The sequence below is a fragment of the Oryx dammah genome, unplaced genomic scaffold, assembly GCF_014754425.2.
Source record: "Oryx dammah isolate SB20612 unplaced genomic scaffold, SCBI_Odam_1.1 HiC_scaffold_27, whole genome shotgun sequence".
Taxonomy (NCBI): domain Eukaryota; kingdom Metazoa; phylum Chordata; class Mammalia; order Artiodactyla; family Bovidae; genus Oryx; species Oryx dammah.
Window position 1 is genome coordinate 61525301 of NW_024070211.1, and position 16439 is coordinate 61541739.

Below are 16439 nucleotides of genomic sequence, written 5' to 3' on the forward strand. Positions count from 1 at the left end.
ATTTGAATGAACTCCAGGAAATAGTAGAGGACAGAAGAGGCTGGCATCCTGCAGTCCATGTGGTCACAAAAGTCAGACATTACTTAGTGACTGAACAACATTTACCAAGGAGGTATGCACAGTTCTTGAGGTGCTAGACTACTGCATTCCCCTTTGCCTGGCAAAGTAATAAAGCCACTCTTTCTCCTCCATAACTCTCTCTGTGTATTTATGTTTGGAAATGGTACATAGAGAGCCAAGATTTTGGAATCAGTTACAGCAAAATATGCCTCTTTGGCATAAAGATTATTTTAGACTGATTTTTTAAAATTTTATTGAAAACACTACATATGATTTACAGTGTTGTGTGATTTTCTGCTGTGTAGCAAAGTAATTCATTTATACATGTACATACATTCTATTTCATATTCTTTACCATTATGGTTTATTACAGGATATTGAATATAGTTCCTCTCACTATATAGTAGGACCTTGTTGTTTATCCATTCTATATATAATAGTTTGCATCTACTAATCACAGACTCCCAATTCTTCCCTTTCCCACTGATTATTTTTGGAAAGTTCTGTAAAGGGATCCAAGGTATCATTTTCAAGAAAAATTTGCATTTATAAAGGAAGTCTCCATTTGTAAGGGTGTCTTCTTTTCTAAGCTTCCTTGGTGGCTCAGAGGTTAAAGCATCTGCCTGCAATGTAGGAGACCTAGGTTCTATCCCTACATCAGGAAGATCCCCTGGAGAAGGAAATGGCAACCCAGTCCAGTATTCTCGCCTGGAGAATCCCATGGACAGAGGAGTCTGGTAGGCTACAGTCCAGGGGGTTGCAAAGAGTCAGACACAACTGAGCGACTTCACTTTCTTTCTTCTTTTCTATACCATTAACAGATGACTCTCAACTTCCAGAAACTCTTATCAAGGAGAAGGCTGGTACTTAAATCTGCAAAAATAGCCTCACCCTTGTTTACTCTGCTTTGTCTGGTTACCTCCCAACACCTTCTTATGTCTTTTGCTGGAGATGGTGACTTGGGCCATCAGGGATTACTCAGTTTTCCTGGGTATCTCCAATGTATATAGGAGGTATACATGTTATTAAATTTGTTTTTCTGACAATTTATCTTTAATTACAGATGATGTCTCAGTCACAGACCTAGAAGGGTATGGAGATAATTATTTTGCTTCCCTAACATCCTCTAATTCAGATGATATTTTTTTCTATTTTGGTTTGGTTAGAGTCCTCTAGTTATTGTAAAACTAATTTATAGTAAAAAGTAACTAGAGTTAAGATCTTTGGATTTTAATAATTGTTTTCCCCTTCTAAACCTCATTATGATATTGTTAGGTAGGTAGAACAGGGAAAAGGAGTCCAAAATGGCGGTGGCTAAAAAAAACAAGGAAGGTCAAAGGAAGGTCCAAGGACCAGAGTGAAGACTTCAGGTAGAACAAACAGCACTCCTGGCTAAGCCCAGTTTGCATAGGGCAGGCCCAGGTGAAGGCAAAAATATATAAAAGGAGGAGCCAAAGCACGCTCTCTCTCTTTCTTTCTCTCCCGCGTGCGTGCGCTCTTTCTCTCTCTCTCTTTCTCTCCCTCTCTCTCTCCCTCTCTCCCTCCCCCATGCACTCCTCCACTCTCTTCTCTTCAAGTCTTCGGGTGGGCATGCCCTCACGCTTTGAGGAAGGCTTTCTTATCTCTTCTTGCTATTCTTTGGAACTCTGCATTCAGATGCTTATATCTTTCCTTTTCTCCTTTGCTTTTTGCCTCTCTTCTTTTCACATCTATTTGTAAGGCCTCCCCAGACAGCCATTTTGCTTTTTTGCATTTCTTTTCAATGGGGATGGTCTTATTTAATGCAGAGTACATCATGAGAAACGCTGGACTGGAAGAAACACAAGCTGGAATCAAGATTGCCAGGAGAAATATCAATAACCTCAGATATGCAGATGACACCACCCTTATGGCAGAAAGTGAATAGGAACTAAAAAGCCTCTTGATGAAAGTGAAAGAGGAGAGCGAAAAAGTTGGCTTAAAGCTCAACATTCAGAAAATGAAGATCATGACATCTGGTCCCATGACTTCATGGGAAATAGATGGGGAAACAGTGGAAACAGTGTCAGACTTTATTTTGGGGGGCTCCAAAATCACTGCAGATGGTGACTGCAGCCTTGAAATTAAAAGACGCTTACTCCTTGGAAGAAAAGTTATGACCAACCTAGATAGTATATTCAAAAGCAGAGACATTACTTTGCCGACAAAGGTCCGTCTAGTCAAGGCTATGGTTTTTCCTGTGGTCATGTATGGATGTGAGAGTTGGACTGTGAAGAAGGCTGAGCGCCAAAGAGTTGATGCTTTTGAACTGTGGTATTGGAGAAGACTCTTGAGAGTCCCTTGGACTGCAAGGAGATCCAACTAGTCCATTCTGAAGGAGATCAGCCCTGGGATTTCTTTGGAAAGAATGATGCTAAAGCTGCAACTCCAGTACTTTGGCCACCTCATGCAAAGCGTTGCTCATTGGAAAAGACTCTGATGCTGGGAGGGATTGGGGGCAGGAGGAGAAGGGGACGACGAAGGATGAGATGGCTGGATGGCATCACGGACTCGATGGACTTGAGTCTGGGTGAACTCTGGGAGTTGATGATGGACAGGGAGGCCTGGCGTGCTGCGATTCATGGGGTCGCAAAGAGTTGGACACAACTGAGCGACTGAACTGAACTGAACTGAACTGAACACGCTTTGAGGATAGTTTCTCCTGCTATCTTCTAAATAAAATAGAGCTGTAACACTGATTTGCCTAAGAGCTATAACATGGTTTGTCCAAGACCTGAGAGCTGTGACGCACCAAGGGCTTTAATGTCCATCACTCCAAATCCTTGTTGTGACGAGACAAAGAACTGAGGAACATACACTCGCGTGACATCCATGGTCCCGTGACTTGGATGTAACCTGGCTGAAACAACCTCCACGCAGAAGAGGCCAGGCACAGCAGGAGCCCAACTCAGAGAAGTTCCCGTGGTAGAGGCGGAATGTGAAGAAAATCCAGCGCAGGGGGAGGCCCATCGTGCTGGAAACCGGGACAGTGAAAAACAAACTCAGCAGAAAGCTCACGTGGCCCAGTCTCAGATCCCAGAAGACCTCTGGTTAAGGTAAGAGGTCCTCGCTGGAGGGACATGCCTAAGGAAATCTTAATTCCTTTACAATCTCTTGTTTCTTATTTCCTCGAACCTCCCATGAACAGGAGGGTGGCAGGGGGCACAATTGAGGGACTCGAGAGGCTGCTCCTCAGCATGTCCCAAAGGCACTATCTGCTGAGCCCCAGTAGCTGTTACACAAGCCGGTGGGGGTTCTTCTGTCCTTTCTCTTCTCTGTGCCAAGGATCAGACCAATGAAATTGTGAGCACCAGTCAGATATTTAGCAAATTTTCCGGCGGGCTATGAAGGGGATTCCTTGGCACGTTTTTCCCACTGCTTTTTCCTCCTGTCTTTCAGCTCTCTCCCAGGACTCAAGCTCGCCAAAACTAATGAAACTCAGGCCCTGATGTCTCATTGCAAAAATTCATTGAGAGACAAAGCCATAAGAGGTGGATTTGTTAGGATCCAGAGAGAAGCCACTCTTCAGGGTGTGAACCATTGCCAAGGGCAAGGGCTGGGGCCACGGAATTAGGCCTGGCTAGGTTTTGTGAGGGGGTGGAATTCATATGCTAATGAGTGGGAGGATCATCCCTACCATTGGGGAACCACCCACTCCTCCCTCTTTTGACCTTGCCTTGGAGCTGTCCTGCCACCTCTGTGTGCATCTGTTGGCTTATAAATTAGGGATTAAGTACTTGAATTTTACTTTTTGTCTTGGACCTAATTGATTTTAATTGGTTTACATTATACCCTTGTGCTATGTCATTCTTTCAAAGGTTGTGCTCTGCCCCCTTCCCTCCTGTTTCATGCTCTTTGCCTGAGCCCCATCCAGACCCACAAGGTTACCTCTACAATCTTCTGGAGAGACAACCAGAAAATAGCTGGCCTTGGGAGGGAAATTATAATATCCAACCCCCTAATCCTACCCAGTACTGGTTACACTGGAGACCTTGGGGACGCCCAAACTCCAGTCCGGGGGTCCCAGGAGGTCATCACGCCTTGGCCTGCCTAGGGATCTGGTCCTCAAAAGGTTGTCACGCCTCAACCTGCTCAGGGATCCGCTAGTCCCAGAGGTCCCAGGAGGTCGTCACGCCTCGACCTGCCCAGGGACCCAATTCTTGGGAGGCCATCATGCCTCAGCCTGCCCGGGGATTCGATCTCTAGAAGGCTGTCATGCTTCAGCCTGCCTGGGGATCTGCACCCTGACCTGGGGACGCCTGGCTCTCAGGTTGCAACAGTTCTGGGTAGGATAAGCTTCAGAAAGACTCATCCCTAAGGAAGTCCACCCATGGAAACAGAAGCAAGCCTATTACTTGTGGGACTGTGCCCGGTCTCAGCAATAACTCAGGAGCCCAGTGAGAACCCCATTGCCTTTCTGGAAAGGCTAAAGAGGCACTCCAAAAGTTTACCAATCTGTACTTAGACTCTTATGAGGGACAAGTGATTTTAAAGGACAAATTCCTGTCCCAATGTGCATCAGATATCAGAATTAAGTTACAACAACTACAACAGCAGGACCCCACTGTTTCTTTAGATGAGATGGCCCAGACAGCCACCAATACCTTTTATAACAGAGAACAGAAGAAGGAGGCCAAGGCCCAGGAGAAGGAGAGAAAGAAAGAGACAAGACATGCCCAAATGCTGGCCACCCTCCAGAGAAGCCCTATGGCAAACCCCGAATCCTTGAAGGACAAGGCACAAGACAAATGCCTGATCTGTAGACAGGCGGGACATTGGGCCAAAGAGTGTCCAAACCGTGACAAGTCTCCTAGAATGGCTTGCCACAAATGCCATTAACTGGGACATTGGGTGGCACTCTGCCCTTGAGACCCAAGAGCCTCAAGGTCAAGCGCCAAGCCTACCCTCATGATGGTTCAAGAGGACTGAAGCAGCCCACTCCAGCCAGCCCGCCTGTCACAGATAACCATCATGGGGCTGGAGCCGAGGGTGCAACTGGATGTGGCAGGTAGGTCCGAAAATTTCTTGGTTGACACAGGGGCTACCTACTCTGTCTTGATCTCCTATTCCAGAGCCTTCTTCTCCCAAACCAGTACCATTTTGGGTGCTACAGGAAAAGCAACTACTAAAAGATTCACCCGAGCACTTCTTTGTTGCTGGGATGGACAAATATTTTCCCACCAGTTTCTGGTGGTCCCTGAGTGTCTTCCCTTATTGGGAAGAGATATACTCACTAAACTAGGGATCACCCTTGTGATGGGAAGTTTTTCAGCCCCTAGAGCTCTACAGCTCCTGGTTACTACTGAGGAACCCATTACACCTTCAATAGAGAGGGATCAAAAACCATGGGAAGACAAAATTAACCCCCAGGTATGGGACCAGGGGATTTCTGGACGAACCTACCAAGCCGAACTGGTCATCATTGTCCTCCGAGATCCCACTCGGTTTCCTAACAGGAAAAAATACCCTCTCAAAAGAGAGGCTTGTGGCTATTGCTTGTGTGGCTATTGCTTGTGGGCTATTGGTCCCTACCAGTTCACCATGTAACACCCCAATCATCTCAGTAAAGAAAAAAGACAGAACCTGGTGAATGGTTCAAGATCTCTGAATCATAAATGAAGCTGTAGCCCCCCTCCATCCCACAGTACCCCATCTCTATGTAATCTTGGGAGAAATGCCACCCAGTGCCAAGTGGTTTACAGTCTTGGATCTCAAAGATGCATTTTTTTGCATACTACTGGCTAAAGAATCCCAATATATTTTTGCCTTTGAGTGGGAGGCCCCAGGAGAAAAACGCCAACAGATGACTTGGACAGTATTACCTCAGGGGTTCAGAGATAGCCCCCACCTGTTTGGACAGGCCCTTAGCCAGGATCTCCTAGATCTGGACCTGGGATCTAATGGAAAAATATTACAATATGTAGATGACCTACTATTCTGCTCTCCAGATGAGAAAAGTGCCCAACAACATGCAATTCAGATTCTAAACTTCTTGGCAGAAAGGGGATATAGTCTCCCATGCTAAGGCACAGATGGTCGAGACAAAGGTCACTTACCTGGGAGTTCAGATTACACACGGGTCCAGGAGGCTGTCCTCTGATTGGGTACAAGGAATCCTCCAGTTGCCCTCCCCCATGACTCGAAAACAACTGTGAGCTTTCCTGGGGCTATCTGGATATTGTAGAATCTGGATATCCAACTATGGTCTAATTGCCCAGCCCTTATATGAAAGTTTAAAGGGACGAGATGATTCAAACCCACTGATGTGGGGAACTCCTCAAAAGAAGGCAGAGGCTACACTAAAACAGGCCTTAACTCAGGCACCTGCTTTGAGGTTGCCAGACCCATAAAAAGCATTCCAACTTTATGTCCATGAAGGAGAGGGAATAGCCTTGGGAGCGTTAACTCAAAGGTTGGGATCTGAGCCCCAGCCTGTAGCTTACTTATCCAAAAAGCTCGATCCAACTACCCAAGGCTGGCCCCCCTGCCTTTGAAATCTTGCAGCTATTGCAGTCATGATAGAAGATGCTTTAAAACTCTCCTTTGGGGGCAAACTATTTTTACCAGCCACCAAGTAAAACAACTCCTAAATGGGAGGGGCCATTTATGGATGTCTGATCAAAGAATCCTCAGATATCAAGTAATCCTGATGGAAAATCCAGGTCTCACTATATCCCCTTGTGAGGTTCTTAACCCAGCCACCCTCCTGCCTACCTCTGAGGGCTCTCTCCCCTTTCACTCTTGTCTAGAAACCTTGGACCACTGGACAAAACCCCGAGAGGGATTGTCAGAAGATCCTCTGACCAATCCTGAGGAAATCTGGTACACTGATGGAAGCAGCTTTGACTTGGATGGAAAAAGAAGAGCCGGGTATGCAGTAGTCTCCAATTTTGAGACCATAGAGGCTAAGCCTCTGCTACCAGGTACTTCAGCCCAATTAGCTGAGCTCATAGCCCTGACTCGAGCTTTAGAGCTGGGAAAAGGAACAAGAATAGCCATTTACACTGATTCCAAATATGCCTTTCTGGTGCTACATGCACATGCTGCTATTTGGAAAGAAAGGGGCCACTTGACCGCCCGAGGGCCCCCAATCAAATATGGTGATCAGATTCTTTGACTCTTGGAGGCAGTCCATCTGCCCACTGAAGTTTCAGTCTCCCACTGTAAAGGACACCAAAAAGGGGACACAGAAGTGGCACAAGGGAACCAAGCAGCTGATCAGGCAGCTAGGAGAGCAGCATTACAGAACCATGACCTAATAGGGGTTGCCACCTTAGTTCCACAGACTAATTTGCCAGAAACTCCTTCATATACTGAAGGTGAGACTCTTAAATCTAAGAGTGAGGGCTTTCAAGAAGATCATATGGGGTGGCTCCAAAAGGAGGGGCTCCTTGTTCTGCCTGGGAACCTCCAATGGAAGTTGGTTAACTCCTTACATGCCACTACTCATTTAGGAGAAAAGGCCCTCCAAAGATTACTAGAAAGGTCCTTCAGAGGAACAGGCTTCCAAACAACTATAAGACAGGTGGTCTCCTCTTGTCCCACTTGCCAATTAACCCCCAAGGAGGTCGAAGACCCCAGCTGGCCCAGCCCATCCAATGATGTGGAGCCTACCCAGGAGAGGACTTGCAGATGGACTTCACCCAGATGCCAGTTTCTCAAGGGTATAAATACCTATTAGTCATGACAGATACATTCACAGGATGGATTGAAGGCTTTCCCACCCGGATTGAGAAGGCTGAGGAGGTGGTAAAAAAAACTGCTCCATGAAATCATTCCAAGATTTGGTCTGCCCAGGTCATTACAAAGTGACAATGGGACATCATTTACTTCTAAGGTCACCCAAGGGGTCTCGAAAGCACTGGACATTACTTATTATCTCCATTGTGCCTGGAGGCCTCAATCTTTGGGAAAAGTAAAAAGAGCCAATCAATTCTTAAAATCAGCAATAAAAAAGATAACCAGGAGACCTCCCTGGGATGGAAGGAGGCTTTACCAATAGCTCTCCTCTGTACCCGCATTGCCCCTAAGGAACAGCTTGGTCTTAGTCCTTATGAGATATTATATGAGAGACCTTTTATTTATGTCAATGACCTCTTCCTAGATCCAGAGGTTCAGACCCTCCAGTCTTATACCATGGCCATTGGGCAATTCCAACAGGATATACGCTTGTGGGGTATAAACCAGGACCCAAAAGATTCTAAGGAGTCACCACTATATGCTCCAGGGACTCAAGTCCTAATTAAAGTCTGGAAAGATGGGTCCCCAAAAGCTCAACTCCAGCCCACATGGAAGGGCCCCTACCCTGTAATACTTTCTACCCCCACAGCAGTCAATGTACCAGGACATGACTCCTGGATTCACTACTCATGAGTCAAGCCATGGAAGAAGACAGAAGAGGACACTCAATACACCTGTGAGCCCCTGGGAGATCTCAGATACCTATTCAGGACTACCAATGAGTGTCATTCTAATGAACATCCCCAAAATCTAGTTTCTGGGGTTAAGATTTCTCAGGATAGCTCTAAATAGCCAACACAGCTTGACAGAGATTGTACTCCAAAACAGACAGGAGATAGATCTTCTGATCCCTGAACAAGGAGGGACTTGAGCCATCCTGGCGATGTGAATTTAAAACTGACTAATGCCCCTACTAGTCCTTGTTATGCTATATTGATGATGCTCATGATTATTCCATGTACTGTCAATTGTCTAACCTGTTTTGTCTCTGCCCAGGTCAACAAGCTACAACATGCAGTGACAGTTCAACAAAGATATAAAACTACAGCCAACCATGAAAAATATCACACCCTTAGATGGACACCGCTATAAGGACCCTGAGGCTTGAGACTAGCAAGAGGGGGAGGCCCAATACCCCTCGCCACCCCAGTTCAGCAGGAAGTAGCCAGAAAGACCTTGACGCCCCTATTCCCAAAGAACTGGGCCTCCCATCTCTTGAGGGGGGAATGTTAGGTAGGTAGAACAGGGAAAAGGGGTCCAAAATGGTGGTGGCTAAAAAAAACAAGGAAGGTCAAAGGAAGGTCCAAGGACCAGAGTGAAGACTTCAGGTAGAACAAACAGTACTCCTGGCTAAGCCCAGTTTGCATAGGGCAGGCCCAGGTGGAGGCAAAAACATATAAAAGGAGGAGCCAAAGCACGCTTTCTCTCTTTCTTTCTCTCCCGTGTGCGTGCGCTCTTTCTCTCTCTCTTTCTCTCTCCCTCTCTCCTTCTCTCTCTCCCTCTCTCTCTCCCTCTCTCCCTCCCCCGTGCACTCCTCCACTCTCTTCTCTTCAAGTCTTTGGGTTGGCATGCCCTCACGCTTTGAGGATGGTTTCTCCTGCTATTTTCTAAATAAAATAGAGCTGTAACACTGATTTGCCTAAGAGCTATAACACAGTTTGTCCAAGACCTGAGAGCTGTGACGCACTGAGGGCTTTAATGTCCGTCGCTTCAAATCTTTGTTGTGACAAGACAAAGAACCGAGGAACATACACTCACATGACAATATCATATAGTAGCGATCAACCGAAAGGGAGATCTGGATCATTATATATGGTCAGCTTACACAGTCAGTTAAATTTTTCCATCAGTCATTAGCATGGACTCTAGATTTAGTGTACCTGTGTCTCAGTGCTGAAAAGTCTCTGATTTTAGCCTGCCATTGACTTTTTAGGGATCCCATTGTTTTGCTGAATACTCTGTTGAATGTGTGTATGTGTGTCAGTTGCTCAGTCATATCCAAATCTTTTTGACACCATAGACTGTAGCCCACCAGGCTGCTGTGTCCATGGGATTCTCCAGGCAAGAATAATGGAGTGGGTTGCCATGTCTTCTCCAGGTGATCTTTCCAACCCAGGGATCAAATCTCCTGCATTGCAGGCAGATTCTTTACTGACTGAGCCACCAGGGAAGGCCTACTCCTTAAGCCAGGTTTCTAAAAACTCTCAACAGATGGAGCACAAAGGGTTAAGTAGCAAACTTATTTATTCACTGAATAAAAGCTAGCTTTGTCTGACTTTTAAATTAGGAAGTGTTGTCAGCCTTAAAAACAAGAGCATTGTGAAATGTTTGGTAAAATACTAATTATTTTAATTCAAAAAAGCCACAGCCTATAATTAAATGTTCTCCACTCAACATGTTCTTCTGTTGGCTTGCTTCTTAAAAATAAACAAGAAAAAGAAAAAGTGATTAAGGGGTTGAAGACCTTCCCAGAAACTACTGAGACAGAAATCCTGAAATCATCAACAGCATTGTCCCTTTGGGAAGCTCTAAAACATATGGGCCCTTCTTCCCCACATTGACTCATTGAATTCACATTGGGAAAATTTCCCAAAGTCACAGAATAAAAGACACTGCTGCTCTGTAAATATAATAGAGGTGAGATATGTATTATATATGTAATCATTTGGCAGGGAGTAAGAATATGACCACAGTTTATTTTTAGACCAAATAAAATTTCCAAAATGGAATCTACTTAATATTAACATTGATTTTCACTCTTTTTGTCTTTTCTATTTAAAGAAACAATTTGGTGGAGTGGAAACTACAGGAACCAGAATGAGGATACTGGAGTGTGATGATAAAGTAAATGTTGTGGAATCAGGTGCCCGTCACACATCAATTCTGCCTCAAGCTCTTTCAGCTTAGTAAGAGACTAGTTCATTCACTCCTTCATTCAAGAACATTTTATTCAGTCCTTCACCACTGTCAGCCTCTCTACTTGTCCTGTAGACAGCGAACAGGAAGTCTCTACCCTGACCTCAAGCATCTAACATTCTATAAGAGAGAAGAAGAAGAAATAAAAAGGCCAACAATAAAACAAGCCATTTCCAAATAGCACAAAATCACTGCAGATGGTGACTGCAGCCATGAAATTAAAAGACGCTTACTCCTCGGAAGAAAAGTTATGACCAACCTAGACAGCATATATAAAAGCAGAGACATTACTTTGCCAACTAAGGTCCGTCTAGTCAAGGCTATGGTTTTTCCTGTGGTCATGTATGGATGTGAGAATTGGACTGTGAAGAAGACTGAGCGCCAAAGAATTGATGCTTTTGAACTGTGGTGTTGGAGAAGACTCTTGAGAGTCCCTTGGACTGCAAGATCCAACCAGTCCATTCTGAAGGAGATCAACCCTGGGATTTCTTTGGAAGGAATGATGCTAAGGCTGCAACTCCAGTACTTTGGCCACCTCATGGGGAGAGTTGACTCACTGGAAAAGACTTTGATGCTGGAAGGGATTGGGGGCAGGAGGAGAAGGGGATGACAGAGGATGAGATGGCTGGATGGCATCACTGACTCGATGGACGCGACTCTGAGTGAACTCCGGGAGTTGGTGATGGACAGGGAGGCCTGGCATGCTGCGATTCATGGGGTTGCAAAGAGTCGGACACGACTGAGCGACTGAACTGAACTGAACTGAACTGATAGTGAAGAACAGATAATAGGCTGGAAAGTGATAAAAAGTGATTCATGGTACATGTTGCCTCAGTGACTGTGATAAAAGAGAAAGGATTGATCCTGGGTTTATGTCTAGATGGGGAGACTTGGAATATTTCATGGAAAAAGTTCTATTTTAACTGTCCTTTGAATAATGAATTTCATGTAGAAACAGGGGATGATATCATCTCAAATGGAGAAAAATGGCAAAAGCAGTGTTGGATACAAAGAGGGAGCTGTTCTAATTTCAGGTGAGTAAAATAAAAAGTCTGGTGGCGTTACCTATTTCAGAAATATCAGAGAAGTGAAATGCCTGTCCTTTCCATGGTCTTACAGATTCCAAATAGCCCATCTTTTTTCCACATTTATTATTGGTTATAATAACAGTCTCTTATCTGACTGGTCTCACTGCCTTCAGCTGCTGAAATTATCTTTCTAAAACACTGCTTCCCAAATTATTTTGACCATAGCCCTCTTTAAGAAAAACTTACTTTGGGATCTATTATAATACCCACATTTCACAAAGCAATACTTACTTATACTACTTACACTGCATTTTAAAGCTTTCTTTTCCATTCTATTTGATTCTATTTCACTAAAATAACTTGGTAGTCTGGGACATTTCATTGAAATTCATGATCCTCATGGATTTGAAACCCCTGTATACAGTCCCCAGCTGTAAAGCAGAAATGTTCATACAACTTCCCCTGCTTTCTGTGGCTTTTTTATTATCTTCAGAATAAAGTCCAAAATTCCAGGTAGGGTGTAAGATTATGATGATGAAGGCTTTGCCTTCCTTCTCCAGATCACCTCTTACTGGTTCCAGCCCCATCATTTCTCCTGCCACCATGTTGAATTTCTTATGGTTTTCCAATCCAGCCGCCTGGTACCTCTTCATGTACTGTTTTTTCTCTCCATTGTCCAACCCTGATGCACCTCTCCTTCCACCTTCAGATTATTTCTGAGCCTTCTGGCTTATTTATACTATACTTCAAGCTTGAGATCACATGGAATTCTTGCCAAAAAAATCTTCCATAGCTGCTAGTCTGAGCTTGGTCTCTGGCCCATATCCTCTCATATTTCTTTGGGTGCGCTTGCAGGGAAGCCCTTAGATTATTGTGTTATACATTTGTTTCCTTTTCTGTATATTCCTGTGGCCAAGACAGAGTCTGAGTTTTTAATATCTGTATCTTTAACACATGGAGCCTAATAGATATTTGATTGATGCTTGACTATTGAGTAAATGAATAAATGTTTCAATTAACAGGCAAATGAACATAATAAACTCTTCCCAAGGTATGTAATATCTCCATATATTCATATAAATTTTTCTAGTTAGCTGTGAATCATGTAGAGATTTCATTTCTCTTAGTGATTTCCTGGTTTCCTGGGAGCTGACATTGCTCAGTTGTGTCTGACTGTCTGAGACCCTTTGAACTGTAGCCCATCAGGAACCTCTCTCCATGGATAATGGGTTGGCTTGCCATTTCTTCCTCCAGGACATCTTCCCCACCCAAGATCGAACTGGCACTTCCTGCATTGCAGGCAGATTCTCAGGCACTTAATGAAAACTTTGCCAGTCTGTGTGTCTTCAGTTCAGTTCAGTTCACTCGTTCAGTCATGTTTGCAACCCCATGGACTGCACCATACCAGGCTTCAGTTGAGTTCAGTTCAGTCCAGTTCAGTCACTCAGTCGTGTCTGACTCTTTGCAACCCCATGAATCACAGCACGCCAGGCCTCCCTGTCCATCACTATCTCCCGGAGTTCACTCAGACTCACGTCCATCGAGTCTGTGATGCCATCCAGCCATCTCATCCTCTGTTGTCCCCTTCTCCTCCTGCCCCCAATCCCTCCCAGCATCAGAGTCTTTTCCAATGAGTCAACTCTTCTCATGAAGTGTCCAAAGTACTAGAGCTTCAGCTTTAGCATCATTCCTTCCAAAGAATTCCAGGGTTGATCTCCTTCAGAATGGACTGGTTGGATCTCCTTGCAGTCCAAGGGACTCTCAAGAGTCTTCTCCAACACCACAGTTCAAAAGCGTCAATTCTTCGGTGCTCAGCCTTCTTCACAGTCCAACTGGCTTAGCCCTGTTCAATGCCAACACCTGGAGCTTACTCAAACTCATCTCCATCGAGTAAGTGATGTCATCCAACCATCTCATCCTCTGTCAGCCCCTTCTCCTCCTGCTTTCAATCTTTCTCAGCATCAGGATCTTTTCTAGTGAGTTAGTTCTTCAAATCAGATGGCCAAAGGATTGGAGTTTCATCGTCAGAATCAGTCCTTTCAATGAATATCCAGGACTGATTTCCATAAGGATTGAGTGGTTTGATCTCCTTGCTGTCCAAGGAACACTCAAGAGTCTTCTCCAACACCACAGTTCAAAAGCATCAATTCTTCTGCACTCAGCTTTCTTTAGAATCCAACTCTCACATCCATATATGACTACTGGAAAAACCATAGCCTTGACTAGATGGACCTTTGTTGGCAAAGTAATGTCTCTGCTTTTTATTATGCTGTCTAGATTGATCATGGCTTTCCTTCTGAAGAAAACTATCTTTTAATTTCATGGCTGCAGTCACCATCTGCAATGATTTTGGAGCCTAAAATATAAAGTCTTTCACTGTTTCCATTGTTTCCCCATCTTCTTGCCATAAAGTGATGGGACCAGATGCCATGATCTTAGTTTTCTGAATGTTGAGTTTTAAGCCTATTTTTGAAAAGATGCTCAACATTGCTCATTATTAGAGAAATGCAAATCAAAACCACAATGAGATATCACCTCACATTGGTCAGAATGGCCATAAAAACATCTACAAACAATAAATGCTGGAGAGGGTGTGGAGAAAAAGGGAACACTCTTGCACTATTGATGGGAATGTAAGTTGATACAGCCACTGTGGAAGACAGTATGGAGATTTCTTTAAAAAGTAGGAATAAAACCACCATATGACCTAGCAATCCCACTCATAGGCATATACCCTGAGGAAACCAGGGTTGAAAAAGACACATGTATCCCATTGTTCATTGCAGCACTATTTACAATAACTAGAACATGGAAGCAACCTCAATGTCCATCAACAGATGAATGGATGAAGAAGTGTGGTACATGTACACAATGGAATATTACTCAGTCATAAAAAGGAACACATTTGAGTCAGTTCTAATGAGATGGATAAACCTAGAACCTATTATATAGAGTGAAGTGAGTCAGAAAGTTCAGTTCAGTTCAGTCGCTCAGTTGTGTCCGACTCTACAACCCCATGAAGCGCAGCATGCCAGGTCTCCCTGTCCATCACCAACTCCCAGAGTCCACCCAAATCCATGTCCATTGAGTCAGTGATGCCACCCAATCATCTCATCCTGTCATTCCCTTCTCCCCTTGTCCTCAATCTTTTCCAGCATCAGGTCTTTTCAAATCAGTCAGTTCTTTGCATCAAGTGGACAAAGTATTGGAGTTTCAGCTTCATCATCAGTCCTACCAATGAACACCCAGGACTGATCTCCTTTAGGATGGACTGGTTGGATCTCTTTGCAGTACAAGGGACTCTCAAGAGTCTTCTCCAACACCACAGTTCAAAAGAGAAGGTAAATATTATATTTTAATGCACATATATGGAATCTAGAAAAATGATTCTGAAGAATTTATTTATGGGGAAACAATGGAGAAACAGACATAGAGAATAGATTTATGGACCTGGGGAGAGGGGAGGAGAGGGTGAGATGTATGGAAAAAGTAACATGGAAACTTACATTACCATATGTAAAATAGATAGCCAACGGGAATTTGCTATATGGCTCAGGAAACTCAAACAGGGGCTTTGTATCAACCTAGAGGCATGGGATGGGGAGGAAGATGGGAGGGAGGTTCAAAAGGGAGGGGATATATGTATACCTATGGCTGATTCATGTTGAGGTTTAATAAAAAAAAAAATTCTGTAAAGCAATTATCCTTCAATTAAAAAATTAAGAAAAAATTTTAAAAAGAGGCTCTTTAGTTCTTCTTCACTTTCTGCCATAAGGATGGTATAATCTGCATATCTGAGGTTATTGGTATTTCTCCTGGCAATCTTGACTCCAGCTTGTGCTTAATCCAGCCCAGCATTTCAGATAATGTACTCTGCATATCAGTTAAATAAGCAGGCTGACAATATGCAACCTTGATGTACTCCTGTGCCTCTTAGCTGATTCTATGTTCAGTTGATAAAGTTCTAGAAGCCCTTATTTCCTAGTAATCTCAGAGATTGGAGAATCTATGTTTTCTCCTACTATGTCAAATAATGGAGAAAGTTAACTAGAATATCTTGTTTCAAATACCTTATAAGATTTACGTATCAATGACAATTACAAGAAAAGTATAATTTTCAAGTCATGAATACAGCTAAGAGTTAGGCTTTTTTCTGCATATTCAGTGATTGATAGAATGCATCCTGTAGTATTTTTGAGTGAGTTCTGAGATAAGGAAGGCTGTGTAACAATAGGGAATGTGGTTTAACAGATTTCAGAATCTGGAAAACACAATTGTTTAATTTTCTAAATGTGGCTAAAAATTACACAGAGTCTACATAAAAATACAAGTCACTGCTTTCTCAGAAAATAAGACAATGCAAAATAGCACCCTTATTTTCAGGTGTGCATGATCATCCATACTAATATGCTAATTAATAGATGAAACTGTGGCATTCTTTTATTATGAACTCAGTGGGAATTCCATTAGTGACTTTCCCGGGTGAAGAGATTGATAAAATCATGGTGAGACACAGTCTAATTTCCTTACAAATTACAAAAAAAAAAAAACAAAGGACTTGACTGTTTGTCCTTTGAGTTTGGCTTACTTGGGAATATTAAAAAAATAAAGCCATAAAATGCAAAAGATCCCACTCTTGTCTCTGTAGGAGAGAAAGAAAGAAAATTCTGGGGATGA